Source organism: Schistocerca nitens, chromosome 8, assembly GCF_023898315.1.
Source record: "Schistocerca nitens isolate TAMUIC-IGC-003100 chromosome 8, iqSchNite1.1, whole genome shotgun sequence".
Lineage (NCBI taxonomy): Eukaryota > Metazoa > Arthropoda > Insecta > Orthoptera > Acrididae > Schistocerca > Schistocerca nitens.
In genome coordinates, this window is record NC_064621.1 from 236,007,819 (window position 1) to 236,022,782 (window position 14,964).

The following is a 14,964-nucleotide window of genomic DNA, read 5'->3' on the forward strand; positions in this document are numbered from 1 at the left end:
ATCATCCTTTATCCTGGTGTTATAGCTATGCACACTGCTATTACTTTTGAACTGGGCTGGATTATTAACAACAAATTTCATAAGTGAATATATACACTGTGAGGTTACTGTGAGGATCCCTAGATCCTTAAATAGATGTCTGCAGGATGACCGTGGGTGGGCTCCAGCAATTATTCTGATTACACGTTTTTGAGCAATGAATACTTTTCTACTCAACGATGAATTACCCCGGAATACGATGCCATACGAAAGTAGTGAATGAAAGTAGGCATAGTAAGCTAATTTACTGAGATTCTTATCACCAAAATTTGCAATAACCCTAATAGCATACGTAGCTGAACTTAGACGTTTCAGCAGACCATCAATGTGTTGCTTCCAGTTTAACCTCTCACCAATGGACACACCTAAAACTTTTGCAAATTCTACCTTAGCTACAGACTTCTGTTCAAAGTCTATATTTATTACTGGAGTTGTGCCATTTACTGTACGGAACTGTATATACTGTGTTTTATCAAAATTTCAAGAGAGTCCGTTTGCTGAGAACCACTGAATAATTTCGTGAAAAACATCATCTACAATTACACCACTTAGTTCTTGGTTTTTGGATGTTATTACTATGCTTACAGTTGTAGCGTCTCAAAGCTTTATTTGCATCATTGCTACACTGGCGAAATTGTTGTGACACATTACGCTATTGCACTATTTCTTTTGGCAGTATTTCTTTACATAATTCACTGCACAAGTTTTTCTAAATACGTGTAAACACTATACACTCACACAGTTTGGCGGCCTTGCAGCATCTGAATGAGTATCGACTATCGCATTTTATATCGATATTCGCAACACTGACAGTATGGTAGCCGTCTGCTTCATAGTGTCACATCTTAAACCAACTGCATTAGAACTGGCTTAAGAGTACTGAAGAATTTTGAGTTCTTATATCCGGTTATCTTATTAAGAATATTATCTCCATATTTTGTATTATGAATGAAAATTTCCTGTTGTTGTTGTTGTTGTGGTCTTCAGTTCTGAGACTGGTTTGATGCAGCTCTCCATGCTACTATATCCTGTGCAAGCTTCTTCATCTCCCAGTACCTACAGCAACCTACATCCTTCTGAATCTGCTTAGTGTATTCATCTCTTGGTCTCCCTCTACGATTTTTACCCTCCACGCTGCCCTCCAATGCTAAATTTGTGATCCCTTGATGCCTCAGAACATATCCAACCAACCGATCCCTTCTTCTAGTCAAGTTGTGCCACAAACTTCTCTTCTCCCCAATCCTATTCAATACCTCCTCATTAGTTACGTGATCTACCCACTTTATCTTCAGCATTCTTCTGTAGCACCACATTTCGAAAGCTTCTATTCTCTTCTTGTCCAAACTAGTTATCGACCATGTTTCACTTCCATACATGGCTACACTCCATACAAATATTTTCAGAAACGATTTCCTGACACTTAAATCTATACTCGATGTTAACAAATTTCTCTTCTTCAGAAACGATTTCCTTGCCATTGCCAGTCTACATTTTATATCCTCTCTACTTCGACCATCATCAGTTATTTTACTCCCTAAATAGCAAAACTCCTTTACTACTTTAAGTGTCTCATTTCCTAATCTAATCCCCTCAGCATCACCCGATTTAATTTGACTACATTCCATTATCCTCGTTTTGCTTTTGTTGATGTTCATCTTATATCCTCCTTTCAAGACACTGTCCATTCCGTTCAACTGCTCTTCCAAGTCCTTTGCTGTCTCTGACAGAATTACAATGTCATCGGCGAACCTCAAAGTTTTTACTTCTTCTCCATGAATTTTAATACCTACTCCGAATTTTTCTTTTGTTTCCTTTACTGCTTGCTCAATATACAGATTGAATAACATTGGGGAGAGGCTACAACCCTGTCTCACTCCTTTCCCAACCACTGCTTCCCTTTCATGCCCCTCGACTCTTATAACTGCCATCTGGTTTCTGTACAAATTGTAAATAGCCTTTCGCTCCTTGTATTTTACCCCTGCCACCTTCAGAATTTGAAAGAGAGTATTCCAGTTAACATCGTCAAAAGCTTTCTCTAAGTCTACAAATGCTAGAAATGTAGGTTTTCCTTTTCTTAATCTTTCTTCTAAGATAAGTCGTAAGGTTAGTATTGCCTCACGTGTTCCAACATTTCTACGGAATCCAAACTGATCTTCCCCGAGGTCCGCTTCTACCAGTTTTTCCATTCGTCTGTAAAGAATTCGCGTTAGTATTTTGCAGCTTGACTTATTAAACTGATAGTTCGGTAATTTTCACATCTGTCAACACCTGCTTTCTTTGGTATTGGAATTATTATATTCTTCTTGAAGTCTGAGGGAATTTCGCCTGTCTCATACATCTTGCTCACCAGGTGGCAGAGTTTTGTCATGACTGGCTCTCCCAAGGCCATCAGTAGTTCTAATGGAATGTTGTCTACTCCCGGGGCCTTGTTTCGACTTAGGTCTTTCAGTGCTCTGTCAAACTCTTCACGCAGTATCTTATCTCCCATTTCGTCTTCATCTACATCCTCTTCCATTTCCATAATATTGTCCTCAAGTACATCGCCCTTGTATAAACCCTCTATATACTCCTTCCGTTATATCTGTTCTTTTGCTTTTTCTGATTTTGTACAAAATTTCAAGGCTGTCTTCAATTTCCAAACGGTGGTCTGTGTCTTTAATGTTTTGTTGCTACTGCTAATTTCATCCATTTATCCAGTCTCTACCAGTCTGTATGTTCTTTAATTATAATTGAAAAATTTCTGCCTGTTTGAAAGATATAATACTTGTTGCATTGGTTGCAGGTAAATTTTGGAAATTCCAAATCTGTATCTGGTGGTTTTATATTGTAAACAAGCTGCCTACTTAGGTTGTTGTAGGTTTATGGAACAATTAGACTGCTACAGACTGGATAAATGTAACAAATCAGCAGTAGCAACACACTTTAAAGACCTTTGAAAATCGAAGACACGCTTGAAACATTGCCAAAATCGGAAAAACAAGAAAAATGGGTATCATGGAAGAAATGAAAACTTTCATTCATAAAACAGCATATGTATGTAATACTATTAATGAGATAACTGAATTCAAGAACACAAAATTCTTCAAAACTCTTAAGCCAGTTCTAATACAATAGATTCGAGATGTGCTAATATCAAACAAACGACTACCAGACTGTCAGTGTTGATGATGATGATGTTTGGTTTGTGTGGCGCTCAACAGCGCGGTTATCAGTGCCCGTACAAATTCACAATCTTAATACAGTCCAGTCTCCCCACTTTCATGAATGATAAATAAATGATGAGGACAACACAAACACCCAGTCCCCGGACATACTGTTACTATCCTGAATATCCACGTAAAATGCGATAATCGACGTTCATTCACACGCTGCAAGGTTGCCATATTGTATTATGTGCACAGTGCTCCGAAAGCCCATAACGATTATGTTTCGTTGTTGATGGTTCAACATTGAAATCTGCAACATTTTGCGTAAGGGCTGCATTTGTGTCACGTTGAACGATTCTCTCCAGTCGTCGGTCCCTTTCTTGCAGCATCTTTTTCCGGTCGCAGCGATGTCGGAAATTTGATGTTTTACCGGATTCCTGAGATTCACGCTACGTTCGTGAAATGGTAATGAAAGAAAACCCCTACTTCATCGCTACTTCGGAGATGCTGTGTCCCATCTCTCGTGCACCGACTGTAACACCACGTTGATACACACCTGAATCTTGATGACCTACCATTGCAGCAGCAGTAACCGATGTAACAACTGCGGCAGACACTTGCAGTCTTATACAGGCGTTGCCGAGCGCAGCGCCGTATTCTGCCCATTTATATATCTCTGTATTTGAATACGCATGCCGATACAAGTTTTCTTTGGCGCTTCATTGTACAAGTGAGAGAGATTACTTTTAAGAGTAAAAAGTTGATGTTAATGAATAAGTAAGGATTCTTTAAGAAAAATAAAAATTGCCCTTACTTTATCATCACACCTCGTATGTTACTAACGTTTCGCCTACTAATGCATGAGACATTATCGGATCCTATAAAGATTCAGATAATAGTTTCGAACTTAAACGTGGTTGAAACGCTTGTGCAGAGTGGCTCTTCTGGAAAGAAACAGTGCCTATGGTTCTTTCTGGGATAAGCACCTTTTCGCACGCTAAAAATTTGTTTCCATACCAGCACTGCAGCAGAGCCTATTGTAGTCTACGTCACATATTACTGGAAAGTGTTATATGCTTCGAAAACTGCGACCAATCTGTTTTTTACAATAATTTGTTTGCCTTTACCTGTTTCGGGTTAGTTTGCCCGTCTTCAGATGTTGTCTGGTTTAGAGTGGAATGAGATACTTTGCTTGTGAGTTGGAAAAACCAACGAATGTGAAAGACAGGAAACCTGCTTGAGGTGACAGACTGATCTCTATTTCATTCCTAGGTCTAGATTAGGCTCGTATGCAACAGTTTGGTTGTGAGTTGGCGAAGCCAATGGACGGGAGCAACTATCTGAAATGTCTTGGGCTCCGCAGACATCTCAACATATTTCGTCTCCGCGCAAGCCTCACTCCGTGTACTTATCACAGAACCTCAAAACAACCATATTGGTCCGGCTTCTTTAAGTTTGGAACCATTATCTGAGTTTTCATAGCCTCTGATGATTTCTCTGGTATTACGAAACACAACGTGAAACACGAACAGCTGCTAGCATGAGTTTCTTAGAAGTAGATACCTTAGGGGTTGCGAAGCAACTCAAATCGCTTGATACGGGCAAGTCTTCAGGTCCAGATTGTATACCGATTAGGTTCCTTTCAGATTACGCTGATACAATAGCTCCCTACTTAGCAATCATATACAACCGCTCGCTCACCGATAGATCTGTACCTACAGATTGGAAAATTGTGCAGGTCGCACCAGTGTTTAAGAAGAGTAGTAGGAGTAATCCATCGAACTACAGACCTATATCATTGACGTCGGTTTGCAGTAGGGTTTTGGAGCATATACTGTATTCGAACATTATGAATCACCTCGAAGGGAACGATCTATTGATACGTAATCAGCATGGTTTCAGAAAACATCGTTCTTGCGCAACGCAGCTAGCTCTTTATTCGCACGAAGTAATGGCCGCTATCGACTGGGGATCTCAAGTTGATTCCGTATTTCTAGATTTCCGGAAAGCTTTTGACACCGTTCCTCACAAGCGACTTCTAATCAAGCTGCGGGCCTCAGTTGTGCGACTGGATTCGTGATTTCCTGTCAGGAAGGTCGCAGTTCGTAGTAATAGACGGCAAATCATCGAGTAAAACTGAAGTGATATCAGGTGTTCCCCAGGGAAGCGTCCTGGGACCTCTACTGTTCCTGATCTATATAAATGACGTGGGTGACAGTCTGAGCAGTTCTCTTAGGTTGTTCGCAGATGATGCTGTAATTTACCGTCTAGTAAGGTCATCCGAAGACCAGTATCAGTTGCAAAGCGATTTAGAAAAGATTGCTGTATGGTGTGGCAGGTGGCAGTTGACGCTAAATAACGAAAAGTGTGAGGTGATCCACATGAGTTCCAAAAGAAATCCGTTGGAATTCGATTACTCGATAAATAGTACAATTCTCAAGGCTGTCAATTCAACTAAGTACCTGGGTGTTAAAATTACGAACAACTTCAGTTGGAAAGACCACATAGATAATATTGTGGGAAAGGCGAGCCAAAGGTTGCGTTTCATTGGCAGAACACTTAGAAGATGCAACAAGTCCACTAAAGAGACAGCTTACACTACACTCGTTCGTCCTCTGTTAGAATATTGCTGCGCGGTGTGGGATCCTTACCAGGTGGGATTGACGGAGGACATCGAAAGGTTGCAAAAAAGGGCAGCTCGTTTTGTATTATCACGTAGTAGGGGAGAGAGTGTGGCAGATATGATACGCGAATTGGGATGGAAGTCATTACAGCAAAGACGTTTTTCGTCGCGGCGAGATCTATTTACGAAATTTCAGTCACCAACTTTCTCTTCAGAATGCGAAAATATTTTGTTGAGCCCAACCTACATAGGTAGGAATGATCATCTAAATAAAATAAGAGAGATCAGAGCTCGAACAGAAAGGTTTAGGTGTTCGTTTTTCCCGCGCGCTGTTCGGGAGTGGAATGGTAGAGAGATAGTATGATTGTGGTTCGATGAACCCTCTGCCAAGCACTTAAATGTAGATGTAGATGTAGATGAAAGTTGTCTTGGAACACGCCCTAATGCCAATAACACAAAAATCATCAAGGATACAAAGAATGGCCTTAAATTCCTGGACTCTATGAATTCATAATGCTACGTCCCTCGTTGCGGTCATACTCACGGGCAGTCAAGAATCAATATGTCTCACATCTTTATTTCGGCTTTTCAAGTTTTTATTTCAGATATTCATTTCAGAATGAAACTTCCATTGTCAATTTATACCTGTATATTGCGAGAATCTGCTTCACTGGTGGGCCACGACGAAAGTAGTGTGCATTATTTGGTTTTCATTGCATACACAACGTCAACAAACTGAAGTATGAAAATACTGAAAATAAACTGGCACTAGTGAATTCGACACAACGGTTTTATAGTCACATTTTACAGCAATATCTCTACTCACGGATGTCGACAGTATCAGACTTTTAATCATGACCGTTTCGACCTTGTATTGGCCGTCTTTAGAAATTATGTATCATAATCAACATATGTTGAACAGAGGTGCGTAACATGCATTGATTGCAACGCATATCGCGTGCCCTCTGGTCATGAGATGCATCTTAAGATTGTTGTTTCTGAAGATGACTTATGAATGACCGGAACAGTTCATAATTAACACTTACGTTATAGTATTTGTTTCTAAAGGAAACAAAACGCGAAATGTAGCTATCCACAAGTACCAGAATAAGTGGTCATCTGAAGTCAGCCTGAAACCGTCCACATTTCAATGAAATTGGCAAATTTCGAGTATTAAAAGCTCTTCCTTATTTCGTTAATAAGCATTAGATGAAAGAAAATATATCGTATTCCCACGATGGACAATGTACTGTCTTCTTTATCGTGGAGTTCTTAGGCGCAGTTAATTAGTTTTCCTTCATCAGGCTGAATTTTTATTTAAAACGAAAACTTTATTTCAACGGTAATTAGTTCGTCGCTTTAGCCATTAGCAAGGAAGCAAAATTTATAAGCGCCTATTAATCAGACGCTTGCCATGATTCACAGCAGTGCGGAATATGTCAACGAGCAACGGCTTTCCATGTTACTGACAAATGACGAAATAGTGTACGTTCACAGGAAGACGTTCATATAGGGTTTGGCCACTGAAAATAGATTCAGAGCGGGTATATACCAGGTGGTTATAATTAAAGTGCAGCTACTCACAGAGTAGTGTGGGATGTAATTTTCGCATGGCAGCGAAACTTGGTAGACATCCTAATGCTTTAATGGGAAACCGATTTACACTGTAAAAGAAATTAGTTTCGATTTTGGCTACCAGGTGCAAATCTGGCGCTGTATAGCATCTCGTCGACGTTTCCGGTGGTCACATTGAACAAATAGTGTAAACGGCGGTTAATAATTAAATCAACATTACGTCTTCATGAGGACAAACAAGTGAGAAAGACATAATGTTGATTTTATCATTAACTGCTGCTTACACAATTTGTTCAATACGAGAACTGGAGACGTCGAGGATGTGCTGTAGAACGCCATATTTGCACCTGGTGGCCAAAATTAGAACTAATTTTTTCCAGCTTACATCAATACCGCATTATAATATCTACCAAGTTTCACTGCCATACAATAATTATCGACCACACTGGACCTCCGTTAGTAGCTGCACTTTAATTATAACCATCCGGTAAGTGACTGTGCTGTTTACGGTAAATTATAGCCGGAAATGTGGTGCTTGTTTTAGTCTTTAACTAACTAGTAATAATAATGATAATTATGGGTTTGAAAGGCTAAAAACCAATAGTCATCAGTCTCTTATTTACACCCCCTTCCTCCTCCAAGCACGAAATTGGTTTTTCCCATCTATCTGCATCTAGTGTAAATCTCATGTGCGTGTATGTGAATGTTTTCCAAATGTTTGCGTACCTTGTATCTGAGAGGGGGCTGTGGCTACCAATGTAAGTAGGCTGTTTAGGTTTTTATGTTGGTAACGCCACGTAGCGCTCTGTATGAAAATCACTGACTGTGCTGTGTGCAGTCAGTGGCTGGTTGGACTCACTGTTGGAATATTCGCTATTGCAATGTTGGGCAGTTGGATGTGAACAGCGGGTAGCGTTGTGCAGTTGGGGGTGAGCCGCCAGCAGTGGTGGATGTGGAGAGAGAGATGCCAGAGTTTTGAGAGGTTACTATAAGCGGACGATCTGAAAGTGTGTCCGCCAGAAAAAGGAAATTTGTAAAGATTGATGTCATGAATTGATATATATGATGACTTTTGAACACTACTAAGGTAAATACATTGTTCGTTCTCTATCAAAATCTTTCATTTGCTAACTATGCCTATCAGTAGTTAGTCCCTTCAGTAGTTTGAATCTTTTGTTTAGCTGGCAGTATTGGCGCTCGCTGTATTGCAGTAGTTCGAGTAACGAAGATTTCTGTGAGTTAAGTGATTCATGAAAGCTATAGGTTATTGCTAGGCAGGGCCATTCTTTTGTATGGATTTTTGAAAGTCAGATTGCGTTGCGCTAAAAATATTGTGTGTCAGTTTAGTGATGATCAGAATAAGAAAAGAGAGAACTGTCTGAGTACGTTCAGTTTTACTCAGCTGTCTTTGTATCAAATGACGTAGAAGTTTACTAGCGCAGTCATTTCATAATTTTTCTAAGGGAACGTTTCGTACCAGGCTGGTATTTACTTAGTGGGATGTCAACAACCGTCTAAAAACCGGCTTAGCATCTCTCGTCGGTAAGTACGCAAGTAATTTTTAATATTTATAGCTGCTAAATTGCAACACTAACTTCGTTTTTTTTATATTCGAAAAGGAAATCAACAAGTAGCATTGGCAGTACTTTAAAAAATGTAAAAAGTTTCCGGCGCCGTAAGCCACAGTCCAGGCGTCAGGTGAGGTCTCCCCACAAATAGGAGCCGTGCTATAGCGAACGTGGGCAAACACTTAACACAGGCACGTTTTGTATGTTTATTACTATGGTTGTCATATCGACAACCCAAAATGTTCACCTTCAGAACTGATATACGCTGTGTAGTCTATACTGCACGTTGAATTTTACCTGGACTTATCGCAGAACAGGCCAGTGTTAATATGGCACTTCATGTGCTCGGCATTCGCCGGAAATTCTCTTGCTTGAATTTTCCTCATAGATAAACGCACAGAGGTGTTAAGTCTGGTGAGCTTGCAGGCCACTTTGTGTTTCCCTAACAACCGATCCAACGGTTTCCATATGTTGTGTTTTAGTTCGTAATTATACAGTCTTACTGACAGATAAAAAATAAATAAATAAATGAAGAAGGCAACACACCACGAAGGAGTTATGGAAATTGGTCATACACTGATATTCATACAGGTACAGATGGACACTGCAAAGTTGTAAACTTTGACTGCGGATGGTTGAAGGTGTCACGCTGCAGCGCAATTTCGCCACGCAGCTGGCATATAATAGTAAACATGGGACATGTCGAAACCAGAGCGTAAAGTTTTAGCGAATTCCGTTCCGTGCACTCAGTTGGACAGCAACTATGCGTCGCAGGCAGGGGTGTGAGCAGTATATGCAGATGTCACATTTGGGAGAGGACACGTAGTTGGGCTCAAGCAAGCCGGTTGGAGTAATCAGCGAGCTTGACATTTGAATAGGAGCGATGTCACTGTTCGATGATGTGAGCGTGAGTGAATGAACCGTGGCCGAACACAGAGTCAAGGAAGGAGCTGTCGACCTAGGAGGGCAGAACGTGAGGACTGAGCAGTCGTCAGAGGCACTAAGAGCCCCGCATTCGCCATTAGCATCGATCCGAATTGCAACTGGAACTTCAGTGACCACAAGACCATTGATAGGTGGCTCGCAGAAAAGGGTCTGAGCTCACGGCACCCCTTGCGCTGGCTACGACAGACCTCTGTAGACCAACAAGCTAGGGGACCGATGACCTCAGCAGTTTGATCCCATAAAACCTTACCACAAACTTCCAAATTTCCAAATCCCTATTCTAAGTCATCCAAGCAACCATTCAAGGCACAGAGCGTGCAGCTACACTACTGGTCATTAAAATAGCCACACCACGAAGACGACGTGCTACAGACGCGAAATTTAACCAACAGGAAGAAGATGCTGTGATATGCAAATGATTAGCTTTTCAGAGCATTCACACAAGGTTGGCGCCAGTGGCGACACCTACAACGTGCTGACATGACGAAAGTTTCCAATCGATTTCTCATACACAAACAGCAGCTGACTGGCGTTGCCTGGTGAAACGTTGTTGTGATGCTTCATGTAAGGAAGAGAAATGCGTACCATCACGTTTCCGACTTTGATAAAGGTCGGATTGTAGCCTATCGCGATTGCGGTTTATCGTATCACGACATTGCTGCTCGCGTTGGTCGAGATCCAATAACTGTTAGCAGAATATGGAATCGGTGGGTTCAGGAGGGCAATACAGAACGCCGTGCTGGATCCCAACGCCCTCGTACCACTAGCAGTCGAGATGACAGGCATCTTATCCGCATGGCTGTAACGGATCGTGCAGCCACGTCTCGATCCCTGACTCAACAGATGGGGACGTGTGCAAGACAACAACCATCTGCACGAACAGTTCGACGACGTTTGCAGCAGCATGGGCTATCAGCTCGGAGACCACGGCTGCGGTTACCCTTGACGCTGCATCACAGACAGGAGAGCCTGCGATGGTGTACTCAACGACGAAGCTGGGTGCACGAATGGCAAACGTCATTTTTTTCGGATGAATCCAGGTTCTGTTTACAGCATCATGATGGATGATGGTCGCATCCGTATTTGGCGTCATCGCGGTGAACGCACATTGGAAGCGTGTATTCGTCATTGCCATACTAGCCTCTCACTCGTCGTAATGGTATGGGGTGCCATTAGTTACACGTCTCGGTCACCTCTTGTTCGCACTCACGGCACTTTGAACAGTGGATGTTACATTTCAGATGTGTTACGACTCGTGGCTCTACCCTCCATTCGATCCCTGCGAAACCCTACATTTCAGCAGGATAATGCACGACCGCATGTTGCAGGTCCTGTAAAGGCCTTTATGGATACAGAAAATGTTCGACTGCTGCCCTGGCCAGCACATTCTCCAGATCTCTCACCAATTGAAAACGTCTGGTCAATGTTGGCCGAGCAACTGGCTCGGCCCAATACGCCAGTCACTACTCTTGATGAACTGTGGTATCGTGTTGAAGCTGCATGGGCAGCTGTACCTGTACACGCCATCCAAGCTCTGTTTGACTCAATGTCCAGGTGTATCAAGGCCGTTATTACGCCCAGAGGTGGTTGTTCTGGGTAATGATTTTTCAGGATCTATGCACCCAAATTGCTTGAAAATGTAATCACATGTCAGTTCTAGTATAATATATTTGTCCAATGAATATCCATTTATTATCTGAATTTCTTCTTTGTGTAGCAATTTTAATGGCCAGTAGTGTATTTTCAGCTGCCTTTTAAGTAAGTTCGTCTTAGCAATTTTTTTTATCTCCTTGGGCAGTTTATTGTACAGTTTTATTCTCTAGTATAATATCTGTTTTTTGTTTTATATTCATTTTTTATTTATTTTTTGGCAAATGTAAGTTCACTCTAGCTCTTGTTCCTTGGTTATGGACAAAGCTCTTTGTGAAACAATTATCAATGTTGTTTTTGATGCGTACAACGAATATAGTAGTAGTAGTAGCAACTTTATTCATCCGTAGATCTCTTTTTCACAAGGATATAGGGCATGTCAAAGTATTTACAAGTTTAGACGAATTTAAAATAAGCTAATTCGTATACACATGTATTTACAGACTTCTAGTCAGAGACAATCATTAGATTTACTCCTGGTATACAATACTTTTTTTACAGATAACTTATTAAATAATGTAATGCCACACTGTTCGCTCATATCTCGCTATCAGTCACTGCACACACTATACGCACATTGTTTCATAACACTTCACTCACTACACATACACACACACACACACACACACACAAACACACACTGGTGATCGCTGGGCCATTTTCTGTACCACAATTTCCCATTTGCTACCCTGAAAAACTGAGTCAGCATCCCTCCATAATGAGTGAGATGTTGAGCTCAGAAAGTGGGAAAGGTGTTCTCATAGTGCTATCCATAGCTTGTGGGTAAGTATTTCTAGAAAGGAAGAAAGAAGGAAAAAACCATAAAGTGAACGTGTTATGTGGAATGTTGGATGTTTCATAATCATTATTATTATTACACCGAGCGAGGTGGCGCAGTGGTTAGACACTGGACTCGTATTCGGGAGGACGACGGTTCAATCCCGCGTCCGGCCATCTTGATTTAGGTTTTCCGTGATTTCCCTAAATCGCTCCAGGCAAATGCCGGGATGGTTCCTTTCAAAGGGCACGGCCGATTTCCTTCCCCGTCCTTCCCTAATCCGATGAGACCGATGACCTCGCTGTCTGGTCTCCTTCCCCAAACCAACCAACCATTATTATTATTGAATGAGATTTTCACTCTGCAGCGGAGTGTGCGCTGATATGAAACTTCCTGGCAGATTAAAACTGTGTGCCCGACCGAACCTCGAAGTCGGAACCTTTTGCCTTTCGCGGGCAAGTGCTCTACCATGTTTTTTGTTTTAATCTTATTTTGTTCTATATTGTTCGTTGATTTTGTTCTTGGTGGACGTCCAATGACACTCGTTCGGGTTGTTCATTGATCCGTTCACTCAGTTTTTTTATTACAGAGGGTAGCTAAACCCTCTGACCGAACACGCTGAGCTACCGTGCCGGCAGCGATCTGAGCTACCGAAGCACGACTCACTCCCCGTCCTCACAGCTTTACTTCTGCCAGTATCTCGTCTCCTACCTTCCAAACTTTACTGAAGCTCTTCTGCGAACCTTGCAGAACTAGCACTCCTGAGAGAAAGGATACTGCGGAGACATGGCTTAGCCACAGCCTGGGGATGTTTCCAGAATGAGATTTTCACTCTGCAGCGGAGTGTGCGCTGATATGAAACTTCCTGGCAGAGCTTCTGTAAAGTTTGGAAGGTAGGAGACGAGATACTGGCAGAAGTAAAGCTGTGAGGATCGGGTCTGAGTCGTGCTTCGGTAGCTCAGATGGGTCAGTTCGGCGCTACCGGCCGTGCGAAGCGGAGGTCCGATACTTCCGCCTGTGCGGCGTGAGCGAGTGTTTGTTTCCTTGTGGACTGAGTCTGCGCGCGGGCTAGTAACAACGATCATGGCGAACAAGTACAGGAAAACTACATTACGATTCAATTTCTGCAAAGACTACGAACGACCAAAGGCCTTAGCAGTGGAACGATTCATTCGAGAGGACGTCAAGATACCGCCACACGATATTGTCGGAATTCACCTGTCCATCGTTAGTCCCACGGTGTATGTTAAGATGTTAAATGACGCGGCGTGTGACAGAATTCTACAGGCGACAAAAGCTGGTCTCCGATTTTGCCATAGTGACGGGAATGTCGGCACGGTAGCTGTAGAACATGCTGGTCTGGGTGTACGGACAATACGTGTTTTTGAGCTGCCATTTGAGCTCCCGGCTGACGAAGTTATCGAGGCTTTTAAGCCATACGGCACGGTACATGGTCACACAGCAGAACGCTGGACACAATTCGCCACGTACCCCGTTCTTAACGGAGTGCGACAGATCAATATTGATCTTCAGAAGCATGTACCGTCCTATCTGACAATTGGTGGTTGTCGGGCGGTGGTGATTTACGATGGTCAACCACGTACATGTTCTGGCTGTGGCCAGGAGGGACACCTCAGGTCGAACTGTATGCAACGGCGGATTACGCAACTGCCTTCAAATGTCCGGGAGCCGTCGCCGGCGATGACAGTACTACCGATCACCTATGCCAAAGCCCTCACTGCGTCCGCTGATGACCGAAAGGACACAGCCCCGGTGGAAGATCAAGATGGCACTCTCCGAAACCTTGTCGCAGACGTCGGGATGACAGAGCATGCTGCTCCGTCGAGCATACAACCTACGGCGACAACATCAGATGAGACCGAACTCCCACCAAGCACACCGATAGTACAAGAAGCAGTTCCAGCCACTACGGATGCTGTTCCGTCTGAAACGCACTCTGAGACGACATCATTAGTTTCGACCGAACTCCCGCCAAGTTCAACGATGGGACTCGAAACACTTCCAGTTCCTACGGATGCTTTTCTGTCGGGCAGCCGTGATTCCCTGCAATCTGAGGACACGGACGGAAGATCACGCAAACAGCGTTCCCCGAAAAGGAGGAAACGGCGGCGTCGCACGACATCTCTTCGGGATGACTCCCCTTGCCCCGACGACGATGTGCCTGTGGACCAAGACGACATAACAGCCTCTACGAAACAGGATGAGGCACTGGGAACTGTTCGATCCGACCCACAGCGGTCTGTCACATTGACGGTACCGGGAAGTGGTGATGCTGAAGAGAAATCACAGCCAGTTGGCTCTCCAGACGCAGATGCTGTGGCTATGGACACGAATATATCACAGCCTGAAAAGATGTGGTATGAGGATATTGAGGAGGCGCCGGACGTCATACAGAGGCAGCCGGCACTCACGAAGACGGACTAATAATTGCTGAAGGTGAAGGGAGAGGGGCGAGAGAACGTCTTCTAACTCAGCCCCCAGCACCGATGCAGGGTGATGTTGTTGCGCCTCGACAGAGTGGGATTCAACGCCATGCGAACCGTATTGCGACATTAAATATCAATGACGTGCGTTCACCGGCCAAAATACACCTACTGAAGGAAACGATTTGGGCATCTG